This window comes from Trachurus japonicus, chromosome 23, assembly GCF_045865225.1.
Source record: "Trachurus japonicus isolate A0001 chromosome 23, Traja_1.0".
Classification (NCBI taxonomy): domain Eukaryota; kingdom Metazoa; phylum Chordata; class Actinopteri; order Carangiformes; family Carangidae; genus Trachurus; species Trachurus japonicus.
Genome location: NC_140929.1, coordinates 14,920,214 through 14,940,440, shown reverse-complemented (window position 1 = coordinate 14,940,440; position 20,227 = coordinate 14,920,214). Strand labels below are relative to the sequence as shown.

General features: G+C 39.7%; 1 long non-coding RNA gene across 1 annotated transcript in view; it reads right to left on the bottom strand.

Moving 5' to 3' along the window:
* The window catches only part of LOC146962718 (uncharacterized), a 100,278-nt gene that overhangs the window by 78,617 nt on the left and 1,434 nt on the right, over nucleotides 1-20,227 (bottom strand). Inside the window, exon 2 of the long non-coding RNA XR_015035134.1 lies at nucleotides 17,100-17,266. This is a non-coding gene — a long non-coding RNA (uncharacterized LOC146962718). The remainder of the gene's footprint in view (nucleotides 1-17,099; nucleotides 17,267-20,227) is intronic.

The following is a 20,227-nucleotide window of genomic DNA, read 5'->3' as shown; positions in this document are numbered from 1 at the left end:
AATCCAAAGGATGACAAAGGATGAATAATCTTTGAGGAAGGCTTCATGAATTCTGTACTTTTCATATCAGCAAAACTCCTGAGCATGCAGCCCTTTCATGAGTCCATCCATCATTTTGATTTATTGCTTTTAAATGTTGTTGGTGTAAAGTCACCTTAAAGTGTAAAGACTGCCAAGTGCCAAACAAATAAACTTGATTTGACTTCACCACTGATGTCATTATGTGAGATTTGCCAGTTTTGACTCTCAACTTCCCGGACTCTGACCTTTTGAGGAAGCCTATGTTGTTCAATAGTAGAACTCATATCAAGTATTATTGTAAATGGTGCATGCTTTCTCACTACCAAAGATCAAATGTTACTAGGACTTTCACAAGGTTATGGATTCACTTCTTCAAAGTGGCAAAGGGAAAAGGAAAGCTGCACAAGGGAGGATCAGTGAGAAGGGTAACTGAGGCAATGCCTTCCTTGAGTCACTTCTGGACCCTTGCCACAGCCTTTCTAACAAGGCGAGTATAGACAACAGAACAGAAAGTCAAAAGGTTATAGAGAGAGAATGTGCTTGTGTTAGAAAGTCAAATTTATTCATAAAGTGCTCTTATCACAGAGTTTTTCACTAAGTGCACGAGGAAGAACATAGGTCATGAATAAAGATGCAAGGAACAAGGAACAACAAACATTTCACAAATGTAATGCTACAGGCCAAAGCTTGTGAATGTGTGTGTACTTTCTTAGCCCAAGCTTATGTTAATATGTTTCTCAACTTGGCAGCTTCTTAAAGAGATGAAAAACAATTATAGACTGTACATGTAGCTTTTCATAAAGGAGAATTGAGGGTTCAATTCATTCTGAGATCTTTAACTGCTTGAATGAAACTGAGCATGTACTAAGCTGTTTACAACTGTTCAAGGGTTTTGTAGCCAAATTATACATTTTCTTGTCCATTATTCTACACTGGGGACATAAACATGTGAACTGCAAATAAGCAAAACAGATAAGAATCATATAAATGATAATGAATAGAACTGTGAATAATGAATCTTTATGGAAACTAGGTGTATATACAGACCTGGAAAAATTGCAATATTACTCATTCCAGGACTGAGCCCAAAGGGACTTGTTGGAGGAAAATGATTCATTGTTCGAAGTGGACGAATTATAATTTATCACAGGTAGTGTGCAATAGTTGGTCATGTTGGACAGGAGTTTTGTTTTATGGTTGTTAACACTCAGACTTCCAGCAAAGAGTGAAAATCTTTGTTTTTACAAATCAAGGCCAACCTCATGCACTACTTTACCTGTGACTCATGTTGCTTGACACTTCATGTTGCACCACAGAGCACAACCAAAACTGAGTGAATAAGCAAAATTTAGACTGCAATACTAGGGTATCTATGATTCTTGTTCCAACAATATTTGAACCAACACTAATATAATGCCTCTTTTTCACATGCAGTTTCTTCTTTTGGAGGGTTTATGTCGTGAAAAGCTTAACACACAGAACAAGGACTAGTTTTTGCCCCATCACTTACCCTACAGAGGGAAAACAGGCTAAAATGTAATTTTTGGTTTATTTTGAAATCAACTCGTTTGTGTCTCCTGACAACACTTCTGTAGTGCTACTTGCTCGTTATTTCTGTATTTGATTGTATTGCATTTGTAGTGTTGTATTGTGTCAAACTGATGATGTTTTCCTCATTAGGTTATAGTTTTTGAGCACCGACTTTCTGATGTTGTAGTGCATTCAGCCTTCCCAGCCAGTATAGAAATGATCAATATCATCATATTCAGTTTCTATGGTCAAAAAGGCAGGTTTTACTTAGAGATCATAATTTTCCCGTTTTATGGGGCAAGTGAAGTTTCTGGTTACTTTTACGTTTTCTACTATCTCCTACTCTCTCTTTCTTGGGAAAAGGTGATTCTAATCTAAGAATCAGTTTAGGAGTCAAGATGCCTGAAAATGTTCATGGTAATATGGTAATGTTAGTCTGACAAAGGCCTGTTGCCATTGGCAATCCTGGAAATGAAGCCAGTATGAGAAATGCTGGTGAAAAAAACGGTGAAAGTCTAATTTTTGAAGTGAGCGAAACATCACTTGTTCTGTCCACTGATGCATGAGGTGGTTAGGACAGGTCGAGAGCACTGAAGGTAATTCAATACTTGCTTGTTTGCTTGCTGTCATCGTGGTATGTGTCCGAGATGGTATTGGGTGTTAAGAGATGTGTCCTACATGAGCATGATCCGAGTTAACCTCATCTATAAATATGGGAGTTGTGAAAGCAGAGGGCTGTGAGGGTATTTACTAGTTGGAACAGGAAGAAAAACGTCCTTTGGATACAGTAAATGCTCCTGGGAATAGATCAGACCTATTGGATATCATTCTTTTGAACTAGGAAGAAAGGAAAACCTCTGGCTCCATGTTGTTTGGATAATGATGACAAGGCTGCATTGGATACCTGGGTAAATCAGGCCACAACCGCTTTGATTCAATATTAAACCCATGTAGAATTCTGTTACTCCATGCATTATCAGAAATCGAAGATGAAAGAAATGTACTTTTGTTGATGTTTAGGGGCATAATGGCACATCTTTTCAGCTTGTCAACAAATGTAAATCCCTTCAAAAAGGAAATTTTGTGATGTTTAAAACTGTATAATAAACGCAATGCTCCTGTGAGGTGGAATACCAATAACCAGGCACAAAAATTAATTGAATTGATGGATGAGTGAGAACTGTATGATTGCAATCTTATCACATACTGTATGCATCCATGCATGCGGGTTTTCTACCTAATGAAGGTAGAGGAATTTGCCACACCTTGGGTGATGAGCATATTTAATACCACGTTTCCATAGATGAGTTTGCCCACCTGCATTCAGTCTGTCTGTCCTCGTGTTGCTCAGCTCAGCTCACTCTGCACTCATCCCTAGCTAAACTAGCCCTGGCTTTATGGAAGCCGGGGGGGCCTGTTTGTGGAAGCGTGTATGCAAGTGCGCATGCGTGATCTGTGCATTTGCCCTACCTGGCACAGTGCATGCGATCCCCAAGGACCCTTGTGTGTGTGCAAGTATGTGTGTGTGCTTGTATCATGCCAGCTGTCTCCTCACATTCATCCATTCTCTGATGACTGAACTTCACAGTGAAGGGCTCCTCCCAAACAGACACACATTTCAAACAATGTGTCTTGGGACTGGAGCCAAATCATGCAGTGAAAACTAGAACTTACATAGTGTGTGCAGAGAAACCAGCTGAGGAAACTATCTTATTTGAAACGGACTGGTACTAGATGGACAGCCAGTTTCTCAGAGATCAAATGAGTGCTACTCCTCTGATGTAGACAGCAGGAGGCCTGCAGCTGATGCTAACGGACAACAATCTCTGATCTTTCTGCCATTGTTTTACTCTTACAATAAAGGCAAGGCAAACTGTTCATCAACGTTTCTCCAATTTCATATAGTGTACTATATACTTTAGCCTTACAAGAATTGATCATTCCTGGTTATTTGTAGCACTACAAGGAATACACAGCAGAGAGAAATTTAATTTGCAGACCTTCAACATACAATACCACAAACATTGTGCTAACAGAAGAAGAAGAACGCTATGGCCATTACTAACCCTCCCTCCCTGAGCAACAGAACAACGTACAACACTGCCCATATGTATACTGAACATAGTGTACACAGACACTTAGCTTTGTTTTGTAAGTTTTTGTTGCGATAGAAAAAAGCTATGAGTGAAGAATTTACTTGAAGCGATTCATGAAAAATTTACAAATACAAACACTAAACTGAAATTAACACACAGCAGTGACATTTAATAAATCTTGCCAGAACAGCACCCCATTTGTTTACTATATACTGTATGTGTGTTCACCATTACCTATTATTGTATGCCTAAAAATGGAAAAGGAATAAATAGCACTGAGACAGGCATTTTGGGCCTCTGTGATTTTGGCTCCAATGTTGCAGTATGATGATGCTCACATTTTCTGTATTGTCTGTGAATCAATATCATGAATTATTGCTCTGTAATTGATTGTGCATCTTGGGGTAATGTATTTCAAATGGTTTAACAGGTGTATCTTATTTTAGGATGGTGGAGTGCCTAGTCCAGCATTCATCTGGGACTGAAAATTCTGTTAAAACTGCTGTCCTTGAGGTACGGTTGAAACAATGTAGTTTATGTGTTGTGTAACTCATCTTAAGGCAAAAGGTGTTTAGGTGATCTGAGCAACCACACTCTAGCCTGCTGGCCTATAGAGGAGTGAGAAGCAGAAATAATACATGCTTTCAGATTATTATTCCCAAATTGTTTACACAAAAAGTGAAAGGAGTAGCTGTGTGAAGACTGTAAAGAGAAGTTGAGAGAGAATTTCAAATTACACATACTTTCTCATCTTCACACACCTGGCTAATTGCTGCTCAAAATAGTTGAGGGGGTTTCAACCCTCCACCATTCAACCACCATTTAATTTTACCGTACTTACTGTCCCTTTAAGTGTATTATTTTGGCAGGGGACTAACAAAAATCTAGTAGCTGCAGATGTATAAATCGTACTTTCTGCTATATGTATCAATAAACAGAAGAAAAATCCCTTCAGTGCCTCCACACCAGATGACATTTCAGACTTAACTAAATTATAGAACTGTATTAGGGCTGCCCAATCAATCTTATTTTCATCGTCATCGCAATGTCAACATGCACAATAAACACAACTAAAAAGGTTGCCTGAAATACGACGAGTAAGTTTTTACAGGCACCATGCCTCCACTCTCTCATACCTGTAACCTGAGCTATACCGCTAGACGTAACAACAGATTTTCATTGGGTCCCTCGGATACCGTGTCTGGAACGCGTCCACGCTGCATCAATCAGCATATTTGCACTGGCCATCACAAGCCTGGCAGCGTATTGAGTCATTTTCAGAAAGACACAGGAAATAAACAAATATTCAGATGTGCATAATAACCATGAATATTTGCTTGTTTATCGCAAGTCATCACAATACTGAACAGTGTCATCACACACACCACGCCTAAACTGTATCATGCAGACATCACCTGATGTCCACTGTGAATAAATGTCCAAAGATTTTAAAAATCAGAAAAAAAGACAAAACAAAATAAAAGAAAATGGCTGGAGCATGTCAGGATGTACGGTAGTTAAAATCTTGCATCACTATTGCATTTGCATTCTGCCTAGTTTCCATCATTTCCAGCTCTTTCTGTTTATCCGTCATACGCTGTATTTTAATACGGCTCAATTCCCCAAAGCTGTTATCAGACAACTGAACAAGTGTGTCTGTCTGAGTGTCTAGTCTGAGTGTGCCTGAGACTAAAAAACCTTTGTAGCAAATCATTCTGAAACATTAGTGGGAAAACATCACTAGTTGCTGGCTGACCAATGGTATAACTTAATCATAGACGGTCAGGTTTATGGGACTGATCTCTCTGTTGTGATACAACCAAAAAAGCAGGCCTCAGATTCATCCATTTTTCTTCTGTGCAAAATAATCCAGTCATGGTTGTCTGTAGACTCTGCAGTACACTTCAAACAGGAACTACTACTTCCACTTTCTGTATGCTAAAATGGCTCTTAGAAAGGGAATACTTGCAAGCATTAGTAACGTTTGTTCAATACTTGCAAGCATTAGTAACGTTTGTTCAAAAATGGGCCTGGTAACTGTAACACAAAAGTCATATTTCAAACAGTGCTAAAGACAACTCTTTCAGAAGAATCTACACTGAAGTAGAGGAAGGAGTGAGAAGTTACCTCAGTGTGAGTGGATTAAAAATCACTGACAGTACATATCAAAAACAGCCCACTGCCCTTAAAGGAATAAATCCACTCACAGTGGAGTTAATACAGATTTTACACCAAATATTGTATACTGCTATAGCTCCAAGCCATAATATTCAGTGGAGAGAGAAACTCTGCTCCCTAAATATGTTAACCCAAACATACATACAGTACAGCCAAAGGCATTCTGGCATTGGCCTCTCAGTAACCAGGTAAAGACAGTTTTGCCGTGTGGCATCTGCAGTACAGATCGTCTTGCACTTGAGCCTGTACATATAAAACCTAATACCAACAATAAACCTGTGCACAGTGTGTAGACCAATGTGACAGGTTCCCCACAATCAAGTCTTAGAGAACCAGGTGATTTGCATCTTGGGTAAACTGCCCCACCCAGTGCCCCACTGCTTCTCATGTGGCTAAGGATGTGTTGAAGAGAAAGTGCTATTTAGTTTCACACAAGCATACAGCTGCTCACACAAGCACAAATAAGTGTGAATGTGTGACTTCCCAGACCATTTAGATTATTCCTGTAAAGGAAGTGTTGACAGAGAGCCACAAGTGTGGGATCGGCAGCAAGTTAATTAACAGCCACGTTTTCAGCTCCCCAAAGGGAAACAACACCTGTAAGGGGAAGACTGGGTGTGTGAATTCAACTTAACACATAGGAAACCGGAGAAATCTCACCAATAATGACCGTGCATCAAAAAACCACACAGTACAAATGACACTGAGCATGAGTGCTGTTTAACTATTAACCCCCCTGTATGCATTTCATAAAGACATGCTTTTAAAGTTGATTCTAATGCATCTACATCATTAAACTTTGCTACAAGTAGGCTTTTTTTTTGTTTGTTGTTGTTGTTGACACTAATGAATTAATGAATAGAGGTGAACTGGGTAGGTTCAACTTATTACAGCGAAGGTAACGAGCTCCACCATAAACAGCTGCATTGACAGCGTTTTTGCTGACAGCCACTATTAATTGGTCACCCATCATTGGAACCAATTCAAGTCCAAGTGGATTTGTTTCATTGGACAAATAAACCCCAGGCCTACGCAGTTTGTGTGTCCTCGTGAATTACGAACTGGAATATTTTCAAACTTGAGATGTACCGATAGATGTAGATGAATGTTTTGATTTTGTCTAATTAGAATAAACAAGCTGTGTCTCTGATGAGGTCAGTGCATTGTCTGAGCCAAGAAAACAACACATCTCCAGACCTCTATTATGAAAAATCTATCCATTTAATCGTGTTGCTACTCTGGGCATCAAATTACTTTAATGATGTATAATTATGAATGTTCTGACACTGCTGTGTCTCCATTTGAATGTGTGAGAGTGGCTAATGTGTTGGGGTTTAAATGATAACCATCAGTCCATTAGTCATTAGCTACTGCTCACTAAAAATGAAAATGAAAATGTGTAGGATAATGCAAAGGTCAGTTTAAAGACTAGAACACTGCAAAAACAAACAAATCTCCCTGTTGAGTAACTAGCGTCTGAAACTAATTCCTGTTCAATATACACTTGATATGCTGACAATGCAATGTCTGGCATTAGCAAAGGGTTACATGTTTACACATACACAAGTCACAAGATGTCTATTTTGGGGGCAATCTAATAAATGTACAAATTTCCTTCTCCAACACAGGTTAACTTCAGAGCATTAGATTAAAAACTATGAAGACTACAATTTTACAAATTACTGGATTCATTTGGCTATTTTAGCCTTATACAGACTTCATCAGTGTTGATGTTTTTACTCTCTTCAGTTTAGAACAGCATTGACCACAACTGGAAATACAAACTAAACCTCTGATTTCTTTGATTAGAACAATGATCGACACATCATTAAATATTTCACTGATTGTGAGCGAACCAAACTGCTTCTCTTTTTTCTTTCACTCCTCCCTACAGTAGTAACAGCCTGACATTAATTTTTCATGCATCACATGTTATCAAAATTTTATTTATCAGAAAAGAGAAAAAAAAAAACTTACTAAAAGTAACTTTTCTAATTCCTGCACTTATTACAAATCTATCCCCAGTCTAACCTTGATAATTTTCTTTTCCAGTTTTGATAACATTTCACTTTGTTTAATATTTCTTTTGGATGTGGCTCCAACCAAATCTATCAGCATTTCTTGTCATATCGTACTAAGTAGACCTATTTTAATCACAGTTCTGATGATACTGCTGATAATTAACAACTCAGCCTATTTCACATGAACACTCATGGCCATTACTGTAGTACAAGTTCATAGTACAGGTTACCCAGGATGGCCGATGTTTAGTTCATTTAAGCCAGATCATGAAAACTTACCCTGGGTATGTTGAGCCTGGTTAAATGCAATTTTCTGTTGTATGGATCCAAGAAAATCAAGGGAGTATTGTATGTAATTGTCAGTTTGTTATTTGACTGACTGAATATAATACAATAAATGTTCAGTATTGAGATAATAGAAGTATTATGAGGGTAAGGGTTATGAGTGGCGGTATCTGGAACCTGCTTCACAGAACAACATTTATCAGATATTATAAACTGATTTAATTATTTTTAATTATGTTTTCTGGACTTTGATTCTACAACAGTTCTTTTACTACTTTGAAGATACAGGAACAAAATTCTTGAAAAAAAAAGTTGATGCAGGTTTAAATAATCTCACTACACGAAGAACTGTCTGGAAGGCATTTAGTTCTCAATTATAGACAAAAATCTCTTTGATAAGACTGCTCTGTGAATAGAACACAGAGTAGAATAGAGTGACTCACTTGGATTTTCCTGTGAAGAATATTGTTTCTGTCCCTTTTGCAACAAAAAGAGGCTTAAGAATGGAAAGAATTACAGTGTGCTTCATTCAAAGCAATGAGGCCCTTTTATGCAGACACCATGCTAAATGATTAAATTTCATTTTAAAGATTTCTGCTCTTCTGCCCAGATAACGAGGCCAGGGCAATGCACTGTAAAATACGCCTCAACATCAAGATCTACAAAACCAGCTCAGTAATTTATTTCCAATTTTTTTCTGTGATTTTTTTCCATTCATTTAAATCAAATACAACAGAAAAACTTGGTATCCAAATTCAACACACGAGTGGTGTTTAAGTGGTGTACACTGGTAACTGCAGTTGTAAGAAATTACCCAGAGCCTAGCGAAATCTGACATACTGTGAAATCAACATCATTGACGATAACCGCTCTCAGCAAGACCCGGACACAGAGACAAATTCCATCTGATGTTACCTCTAGATTGGAGTTCACCAATCTTTAAAGAGGGGAGATGAGCCAGAGTGTGAAGAAAAGAGGGAAAATATTCATTTCTGCACCCCACGTGGGGTGTGGTATGATATGGCTTTCATTTCTCCGCAGCAATAAAATCTGAGAGTGGAAATGGCAACAAGCATCCAAAGGCCTGCTGGTAGCAGTGTGCCTTACAGACAAAGGCGCCGCTGGTGCCCGGCAAACGGCATGCTGCTTTCTGCGGCTCTATGATGCCGCCGCTGAATAACAGCCATAATAAATCAACTGCTGGAAGAGAGAAAGGGTTGGAGGGGATGGGGAGCGGGGTGTGGAAATGTAGAAAATTCAGAGAGTCTGAAAAACAAGGAGGGGGAAGAAGATTGACAGAAGCATACAAAAAGAGCTTTATTCTCAGTTTTAGATTTTGCTTGATTTTCTACACATTTGCTTTCTCATACTATCTACGCTACACAGCACTTCTTGGGCAGCTCAGCATTGCCTTGAAAATGTGCAGAGATCCTGTGGGAAGCCGTCTTTAATGTCATCCCTATGCAATATAAATCAGCCTTGCTCTATTTGAGTGAGCAGAGACAGAGAGAACAGCTATATTTAGGAGGTAGATTTCTCTCATGATTAAAGACAGAGCACAACAATTAACATTTTAAAGGTGAGCGTCTCCATGGGGAAAGACGTATGTTGTCCGAAGCACAGCACATATGGCACCATCTCTATCCTGCTATGCTTTGCAATGCCAGTGTTGTTTACTGCATATCTTAAGAGTTTGACACAGTTAGCATGGAACACAAGCTTAAGGTTCAGGGATAATCCCTCAGAGAGAGAGAGAGAGGGGAAAAAGAAAGCAAGATTATGAGAAAATGATGAAAAACTGAGTAACATGCTGCAGGAAGGCAGTGTTTCGACTGTGTTTCAACATAGGTAAGAAGCAAAAAAGCAGACTTCAATCAAGAGATAACTAGAGTGGGGCCAGTAATGAAAGCAGCCACTGCTGCGTCTGATCCAACTATGATTGCATGAAATTGCCCTAAAAAAAAAACTAAGAAAAATAATACAGCTACAGTATACCAAAAAGGCAGACAAATAGAGGCCCCATGTAAATTCTCTGACTAGATCCAACACAATTAGCCTCTGTAGCTTCCTGTCATAGTTTCACAACCCCAGAGAAACAGTAGTGGGCTGAACAGAAGCCGACGTGCCACCTCATATCTCATGTGTGAGAATGAGGCCTAAGGTAGGATCTGTCTTTTGTTCTCTTCCAGGCAGAGAGCTGAGTATTCCCACTTGACGGCACCTCTTCTCTGTTGTACATATTTCAGAACCTGCTCAGATGGTTGCAGAGGCCACGGTTCCCTCTGTGATTTCTCTATGATTTACATCCCAGTATGTATTGACACATGCTTAAAGAAAAAAAACAATTAAATTATATCACCTCACAAGTGTTTGAGTAAATACTAGTTAAAAGGTAGGTTTCTAAACCATACATATATTTACAAAGCATACCACATGCATTAAAGATTGGCTGGTGTGCATGAAATATAAATAGGCTTGGCTACGAAATACCACAAGTGCCTCATGGGCAACGTAAAGCGGCACCTCCTCCATGCTATATGGCTGCCAGTACTGACACACAAAAACACAGGTGAACAGCCAAGAGACACACACACATATCATTATGAGAATGCCTCATCCTATCATGCTGTTCCACATCCCAGTCAACCCAGCCCATGGGATCATGTTGCTTCACTATAGGATGAGTGGTGCATGAGATGGTGGGCAGGACATTTTCTTTTACTACCCTGCCAAGAGATGTCATTGTACTATCAGTATCAATTGGACCTCTGCTGTTGTCACTCATCGCAGTTTATTGTAGCGTGACTGCCAGCGCTCAAGTGCATTACCCTCATCCTGCTGCCGTTGAAAACATCAAGACCAGACCAGCACATGAAAGAACATCCAGGGTGTATATTCCATTATTTCCTGTAGTATGGACTGCAGCATGCACGCTTCAAGAGAGGTATATAGTATATGGCACTTAGCCCAATCATAAAGGACATACAATCTCCATTTTTGTCAGGTGGGTGCATAGAAGAAAATGCCATGTGCGCAGTTAAATACCTTGGTGTGTCTGACACTATTTTATTTTACTGTGGATAGAGGCTTAATTCTACGCATATGTGCTGAATATATTGGGCCACACAGTGAAATACTGTTGTCTACTCTGGTACAACAAGCTTTTCACATTGGAATAACAATAATAATATAAACTTCACAATAATTAATGCATTCCTTTTAGACTGTCAAGGTTACTGCACCGTTTGTTTTCAGGTCCTATTTTGTTATGCTATATGTAAGCAGTTGTTGGATTTTTGGCCAAGTCTCTCTCTCTCTCTCTCTCTCTCTCTCTCTCTCTGAAGCAGATAGTGTTTCTTCTTCTATGAAGAGACTCCCTTGTTAAATTAAGGTTACAGAACTCTGGTGAGATCAAGCGGGTTTGTCATTTTGGTAGCAGCTCTGTGAATCTGTGCTGAGGGTGCTTTATGTTAAATGCTACAGTATATGCTAGCAGCAGGTATGTTTTTTATTTTTTTAAATAATGGTTATCATTTTCATCTTAGTTTTGAGCGTTAGCATACTAACAATTAACAATAAGCAAACAGTAAAGTAAATCAAAAAATACAGTTCAGCCGTAGCCCAAGGACAAACTGATTAGGCCAACAACATATCAGAAAAATCTGCAATAAGGTGCAATAACACTGTTCAATATTTGTTTATTATCGCAAAGTCATATCGTCCTCACAATATTGAAGTGTGCACATACAGTTTTGCTGAGTGGCTGAATGGAGAATGCAGTAAAAAGGTCACTATCGGTCATCTTCTCTGTTCTTCCCTCTATGCCTCTAACCCTCTTATCACTCTTACCGGGGGCAAATGAAGCTGAAGTCTGTTTTCCTTTCAGCTTGCTCACAACAGTTCAGCATTAGCTTAATGCTAGGGTACTGCGCTCATGTAAAACAGTGGTGCAGGGTTTTCCACTTCACTTGCATAAGGCACAGTGCCTTGAAAACCCTGTATGACTGTAAATAAAATTAGCTTCTCTAATTCACCAGTGTTCTGTCAGTTCTTTACAAGTGTATATTGTACATGTTCACTTGATGCACCAAAACTGATTAGATTTTGGTGGTCCAGATTCCATGTTCTCAGTCAATGAGATCTCACAAAATACATAAATATTTATGTAAGCTGAAACTAATCTGATTGGTAACAACATAGACGTGGGGCAGTAATTCTACTTTTTGTGACATTTGAAGTGGTGGATCGAATGTCCAATATCAGCAGCCCTTGAGCCATGCTGGTAGCAAAGATAAAACAAATACACGTGCTTTGCTTGTATCCTTTCAGGTGACATTTCAGCTGCCTCTCTGGTCTGGTGAAGACACACTGCTTAATCTGCATTTGCTCACATGACAGTTAGAACAGGAAAGGGAGCTTGTGGGGAGGTGGAACAGAAAATCAAAGGATCAGATCAGTACTGCACTAATCTCATTGCCATTTAGACCAAAATTGATTTCCATATAGGAAGGACCCCCGGCCTCATGGCCTCCTCCGCCCAGTCTCATCGTTCAGAGCCCATGTCCTTATTCAATAGGATCTAAAGGCCAGACTGGTGTTTATAAGGGAGGTAATTAGCTTAGTGTCTTGCCATGCTAAGTAGCATCCCCTCTAAATCAATCGAGTCACTGTGACCCACTCCACAGGGTCACCTGCCTCTGTTGAGCACTGGAAGTATTAATAAGTAGTTTGTTTTTCTTTTTCCATGTTTTCTATGAACAAATTGTTGGACATAAGCAATATGTTTGTTAGACTCGTGTGTTTATAGATGAGCTTCTTCTTCTCACTGGGGAACTGTCAATAAAATGATCACCAAAAGGGGCATGTCTAAGCTGTTGACCCAGCTGGTGAGTTTGTGATTATAGTGAACGTGTTAGTCTATGGGGAAATGGATGGATAGTAAGTAGACACAAGAGGAGGAAAGAGATATGCATGAGCCTGTGCCACACACTTAAGTTATGGCAACAGCGTTAATGGTTGGAATGACAAATCCAATTATTTTATGTCTCTGGATTGTTCTGAATTTTCTGGTTTCAAGTGTGCGTGGAGGCATGCAGAACAGAGGCTCAAGAATCTTTGACAATCTAAGTAAATATACAAGATCATTAAACCAACAGCTACATGGTGCATCCACTGAAAACTGTCAAAAGGCAGTTCTAGTGTCAAGGACCAACAACAAACTGATACGCACACCATTTAACCCTAACCCACCACTCATGTTAACCTTGATACACTAAAATATGAGTGATGTGCAGGCACATAGGCAGACACTATGACAATGAGATTGATAAATAGCTCCAAACGCACAGTCCATGGAGGTGTTAAGAATCTAATGGGGTAAACAGACAGTAGGAAACCACGAGGGAAAAAGGAAAATTCCAGGCACTAAGAGCTGAAAGGTCCTCTAATCTTACCGGGCAGCTTGCTGTACAGTAAATATGTCCCACTTGGTGGGAAACGGTGTAAAAGGCAGCTAGCAGCTGGTGCTTAGCAGGGTCCTGCTGGCCCAAGCCCACAGCCGCCCCGGCTCACTGATGAAGACAGATGGATTGGGCCACAGCCCCGACGCAGGAAACACACCCCCGAGCCGGCAGATTAGAGCCAAGCCTCCAATGGAGTCCTGATAGCCCACTGAGGGAGAGAGAGCAGACTGGACCGAGCACTAACGCTCGGTACAAAGGCGCTCTTCACATGAACTTTTGAACCAAGATATGAGATGAGGTTGACTGAATGTCAATGATTCTGCAAAATATTGCAAAGAGCTCTGCATTCTAGAGCTGAAGATCATCATCAAAAGATCATGAAACCTGCAGGTAAATAAACAGCATCTCACAAACTGAGCTAACTTCAAGTGCAGAACAACCATTAGTCCTGTAATGAGTCATCAACGACAGGGTTACTTTCAACAATACATTGACACTGTTGCACTACTTTTACGCTGATGTTGACAGAGCTTCCAGGAGCATGATGCAGTGTGGCTATGTCCGGTGTGGGGTCCTTACTGCAATCCAACCAATGAAATTTTGGCTATGAAGGATGTCAGTGGACAAATATATATTTCAACTCATGTGTTAAGGAGTGCATCCTCTGCTGCTAGAAAGTTGGTGAAAAAGTTTTTGTTTTTCTAACATACTATTGTTAAGCAGCTAACTATTCAGAGAATGTATTTTCTTCTGCCCATTGCTGGATTTCAGTACTGACCTAAAATGTGACCTTTCTGACATACAGTAAATTAATGTTAATCTGTGTTAAGGATTACCGGTATATGTGAATCTTACATTGCTGGCAACCCACACAGCTCATTATCTTTATTCTTTACCTAGACTTTACATTACAGTACTTCTGTTTTCACACTTTACACTGCTTGCCAATAATGTGTTACACAACAGTTGTCAAACTAGAGGCCTTGGAAATGTCACAGACAGCTAATAACAAAATGCCTAGCTGATACTACAATTACATCAAGCTTCTTAAATACAACACAAAAAGGCTTGTATCAGCACAATAGACACCTCCAAATTACTAATATACATCCATTATTAAGCAACAGGAGCGCTCAATGGTGGACTGCTATAATAGCAGTGAACCTTGAGATACATATCCCAAATGGGGTGAGATGAATGAAATAAACATGTATTGATGTAAGAAACTGTACAGTATGCTTTCAGGGACACCACGTACAAAGATGTCATTTACTGCCCCTCGACCAAACATTTCCAACCACTGCTCTGAGACTAAGTGACTGATAAGGCCTGAGCCAGAGTGAGCGACAGTAGTCCTGGAAGGATAGTCTATTGATTGGTAAAGCCCTGCTAGCTGTGTTACAGTTGGCTCAGGCGCACCTCTGATTGACTTAGTGTGATGAGAGCATAATTAAGACTGCAGCACATTAACAGATGGCCTCAGTATCACACCGAGAGCTAGTGAGAGAGATGATGCCTGGTGAGCATGTTATAGTTCGCTGGACGGCCCTTTCAAAGCATGACGAAAGATGCAGGTTCAGCTTCCCTGACTGGCACAACAAGACACACATTTCCCACGTTATGTAGCATCCCATCGGTCAAAGTTATTAGCATGCATGCCACAAAACTGGTCTGGTCTGACAATTAATTTATTAAATACGAGGTAAAGGCCAAAACACATTTCTTATTAGCTGCTATGTGACAAAGTCATCTGGAACAGGTCTACTTACTGTCCTTAAAAATTAAACATTGGTACTTGATCTTGTCAACTCTATGTACTCACTGTAACTGTAACAAAACTGGAAAAAATTGTAATCTGTATCTTTATCCATCTCTTGCAAAACAAGAACATTTGGTTTGTCATTACATTAAATGAAAAAGTTTTGTTGCTGTTGCATCTGATACGTGCAGTGGTCTCCTAACCAGCTACATTAAACCACAAACACGTCAAAAACAAAATTGGCTGAGGATAAACATTCATCATATTTCCTGATCCTAACCCTAACAAGTAAATTGCACAGCAGGTGTACTCGTTTCTTTCACTTCTATTTTCTAATTTCATCCTAGCTTTCATTCTGCCTGGCTATTGTTTAGTTTTGTCCCATCCAAATAGGATAAAAAGTTAATAGGAGAGGAACCTCAGGGAACAGATGAGAAAACAGTAGTCACGATTCAAGCCACATACAATTTGATGACATGACCAGAAAAATCAATAGGAATTCATTGTGAGAAACCCCCTCAGAGCTCCACTGCCAGAACAAAAGAACAATTCAGTGCTGTCTTGCTGAAGCGGTAATAGCCCAGTAAAGTCATTCTCCTGCTAGAATCAAACCATGCATGCTCAAGCAGTGCATTATCCTTCCCATGGCTTACCCCCTGCTGCCAGCCCCCGTCAACACATACCCGGGCACCGAAGTCTGACAGGGTTGTCTTTTGAAACACCATTAAAAATTTGAGGGCAGTGAAAAACAAGCAGTGAAATGATGAACTTGCACTGAGGCACTCAATCTTTTTTTTTTTTTTTTTTTTGGATAATTTTGTTGAACCACTTAGTTAATTCCAGGGAGTTGCCTTTTGCCCCATGTCAACTGACAACTATTAACAGCATGAATGATAAAAGACACAACGATCCAATAATACTATATATTTCTAATATTTCAATTAGGTGCATTTTTGAATCAAGGACCTTGGGGTGTAGTGCTAATTTCAGAAATATTAAAAACTTGTTTAACCAGTTACACTGCTTTTCCTTATCAGTATTTCCAAGTCCTTCATTTATGATGGCACATAGCAATGGGTGAAGAGGTTCGATTAAAGCTGGAGACACATGGTTTGTTATGAAGATTTGAGTACTGCAAGCAGAGTAAAGATAGCAGGATGAGTATTTTTTATAGAATACAACACTTAGCCTAACTTTCTTCATGATGATGTAAAACTTAAATATTTAAAAAATGTGCCTTCTGAAAGGAAACTGGTTGCTTGATTAGCTTGTATGCAAAAATATCCACATGAGCACGAAACAGCAAGCAGGTAAGTAAAAATATCTTTCAAACCTCACTCTTCCAACTCTTCCAAATATCTTCCAGTTCATTTTAAGCCAGTACTATCTGATTGTATAATTTTCAGATGACAGCTGTCCTTCCTTTACTCAAGCTACTTCAGGATGAAGTTGTCTGGTTTCTACTGCTTGTCTCTCACTGCCCTTACCCTGATGTCCTCCCTGTGCTGGTGTTTAACTCAACAGTCTCTTATGGGGACACCATTTCAAAATCTCACCTGACCTTATGTTTATTCATGTGTGTAGGAAAAACAAGAAAAGGCCTCTTCACAGCTGAACCAGCCAGGCAGAACTAAGGCGATCACCCATGAGAGTGGAGATGGAGCGAGCCGAACATTTAATTTAATATACACCCCACGGAGAATGAGGGCGGGTGACAGCATAAGGTTAGAAAAGGGCAAAACAGTACCTTTTAACTTGGCTGGCCTGATGCAAATCCTGATGCAGCCCTCGGGTCCTCCCGTGCACAGAACTGATCCGCAAGGGCTGGAGTGGAAGACAGGATCGAGACCTCTTGGTGGGCATGAAAGCTCAGTAAACAGGGTCACCATTTGATGACCTTCAGAGGATGACTCACTGGAAAGGATAGGGGTATATGATGAGTGTACTGACGTAGTGTGGTTCAAGTGCTGGATGAAAGAGTCCCAAAAGACATGAGGCATGGCTGTAGCATAGAAAGATCAGCTCAAACCTTTAATCATTTGAGTTAAAGGCCTTTCACAGCTTGTAGAAATGTATACAGTGCCTTAGCTTCAAGGTTGTAGTTTTTACATAACATCTGGTAAATCATGCATACTGTAATCAGCTTGGCCTGATTTTACATTAAAGCACAGGAGGATGTTTCTACTAAGTAAAAAAAAAAATCTAATCGTGTGACTGCAGAAGAAAATCTTTGCAGAAGAATTTTAAATAAAGTTTGTTTTAGGAGAGAGATAATTACACAGCATGAGTTTATACCATCTGTGGGATTAAGCTGGATGATTTAATCAATTCTCCTTTGGTAGAAACATGGTGTTCAACATTTAAAATTGTCAGGAATGAAGAAAACAGCCTTGATTCCAGGTTGACAACAGGTGCATTAACGTGTTTTTCATTTTGAATCAAAGATATTTATAAAAAAAAATAATAATAATAATTCACAAGTGCTCACAGATACTGTAGTGCAATCTTGGACTACATCATGGACAAGCAAAGAAAAGAGTTTTGAATTCTTGACTTTCTATGAACCTATGCATACAAGTATAAATATGATCGTGGGCAAGATATGTGTCTGCAGCTTCAATACAGAGACTCTTGAATCTTGGTATGAGTCAAAGACTGCTCTTGCTTTAGCACCAAATTTCCCCCAAGGATCACAGTGCAGCTGTCGTATAATGGGCAAAAGGTATTCAGGGGATTCAACACTTGCTTTTTGGAATCCCACTTTTCTTGTACCCTCTAACCTTTAAGCTTGGGAGGACTTGAGCTCATCTTCTTCGTGGTTTTTTATACTAATTAGGCATACTGAATATCCCACTGTTTACGTTACACTAACTGTCTCAAATCACATTAAACCAAATAGAGGTAGGCTACATTTTAGGAAAGATACCAAAAAGAGGCATATTTCTGCAATGGAGAAAAAAAAAAGCTTAAATGTAGCCAATAAGAATCGACTGACGCTACATACAGGTATATTGAGAACATAGTGACATGACTTTACTCATCTGAGCCAACTCTACTGCAGTATTGACAATACTAACGATTGCTGACAGCTATGTTGAATTATTGTTTCCTCTTGCACATATCTGGTTGTTCATAATGTCATGGTTCTACACTTGGTTTGACTCCTGGTTAATTAAAGAGAAAAATCTACATAAAAGAACCAGGAGGGGTCTGAAAGTCACGCTCTGGTGGGTTTTTCAGCCTTTTTTAACAACTGTGCAAAGTAGCAAACCATGTTTAAGACGTGTTTTTTTTTTCCTTGTGTCACAGCTGTGAATGTTTTCAGAAGACCTCTTTACGCTGTTGCATTGTTGATTTTAAAATCTTTAACTTCATAATGTTCCTTTATTGGTCATGTTTTGTTTTCAAGGGCATCATTATTGACTTGTGACTTGTTATCGCTCACCATGCTACCAAACTAATTTTTTTTTTCTCTGGAGATAAATTATGTTATCAAATCTAATCACATTTTTCATTTACCAGGTGGAAAACCTTAACTTTGCAGTGAAAGTAAATTTACCGCCAACTCTGATAACAGATGTTTTGAGCAGTCATGTGATTTTTCTTCAGACTGTTTGCACTTACGTTGAAACCCATGCTACAGCCTACTGCAGTAGGTTTAGAAAACACAGCACAAACCTTCAGGGATATAAACAGAATGCCTCTTCTATGAATACACACTCACTTGTATACACACAAACCTCCCTGATCTTTTAGTCTTGTGCTCTTCTTCAGCAAGCGTTTGAAACTACCAGTCAACTCCCCATTAAGCTGAGGCAATAGTCCTCCTCCGAGGACATGTAGCCAAGTCAAAAAATTAAACTTCACTCATCCTGCCATTAAAAACAACCTGGAGTATCTGACGCTGTCAGGTGAAAATCCACCCATAAGCTGCAGAACACAACAGAGCTCTATAGGAGCGGAGCAGAAAGATAAAACATGCCATCTTTTCTTGAGAGTTTCTCTTTGAAACTTCTCTTTAGTGTGCCTCTGAGATGGAGGTTCTTTGCTCCCTGCAGAGCTGCTCCAGCTTCTCCTCTCCCTGGAGAGATTTGCAGAGCGAGACAAACACCTTGGGTTTCTCTGCGGCTGTGTGTTCTCCAAAATTCGCCCCAGGCAACTTTAAATTAATACCTAGCACTGCCTTTCCCCTGATAATTATGTATCATCACCCATGAATGCTATAAACGGAGGATGTTTAGTGCTTGTATAATAGGGCTAAACTATTCTGCAAAAACCTTGTGCAGGATATAATGAATGCTGCATCTTTTAGAAATGTGCTGAGCGACTTCACAATTACAGAGAGCTCTGCAGGTTCTTAATATTTACATGTTATTACAGCTTTCTGCCTTCCAGCCATGGTAGCTTTTGTTATAAGGAAGCTATCTGTGCCCTGTGTCACTGGCTGCGATCAGCAGAAATTTGTTGCCTGCTTAACTCTCTCCTGTCCTTTAACCAAGACAGGCTTTGTTCACTGCCAGTACAAGCAGAATGCAGCTCTCCTCTCGATAATGGGCAGATTGACAAGCCCGTGGAGGTTTGTAACCGACAACAATTCTCCAAGGCTCGCTCAATGGTGGAGGCATGTCTTTCCCGTCGCTGGAGTACACGTCCTCTGTTGCAAGGAGACTCTGCGATTAGCTGGGAATTCATTGCTGACATGATAATTGCTGTCGAATTGCAGCCAGCCACCAACAATTATGATGAGTGCTGACAGGTGAAGTGTGCTCTTCTCCCAATCACAGCGCAGCACAACACAGGACGTTTGTAAACGAGAGACTGGGGAGATACATACAATTTACACACACACACACACACCAAGCCAATTTACAATTG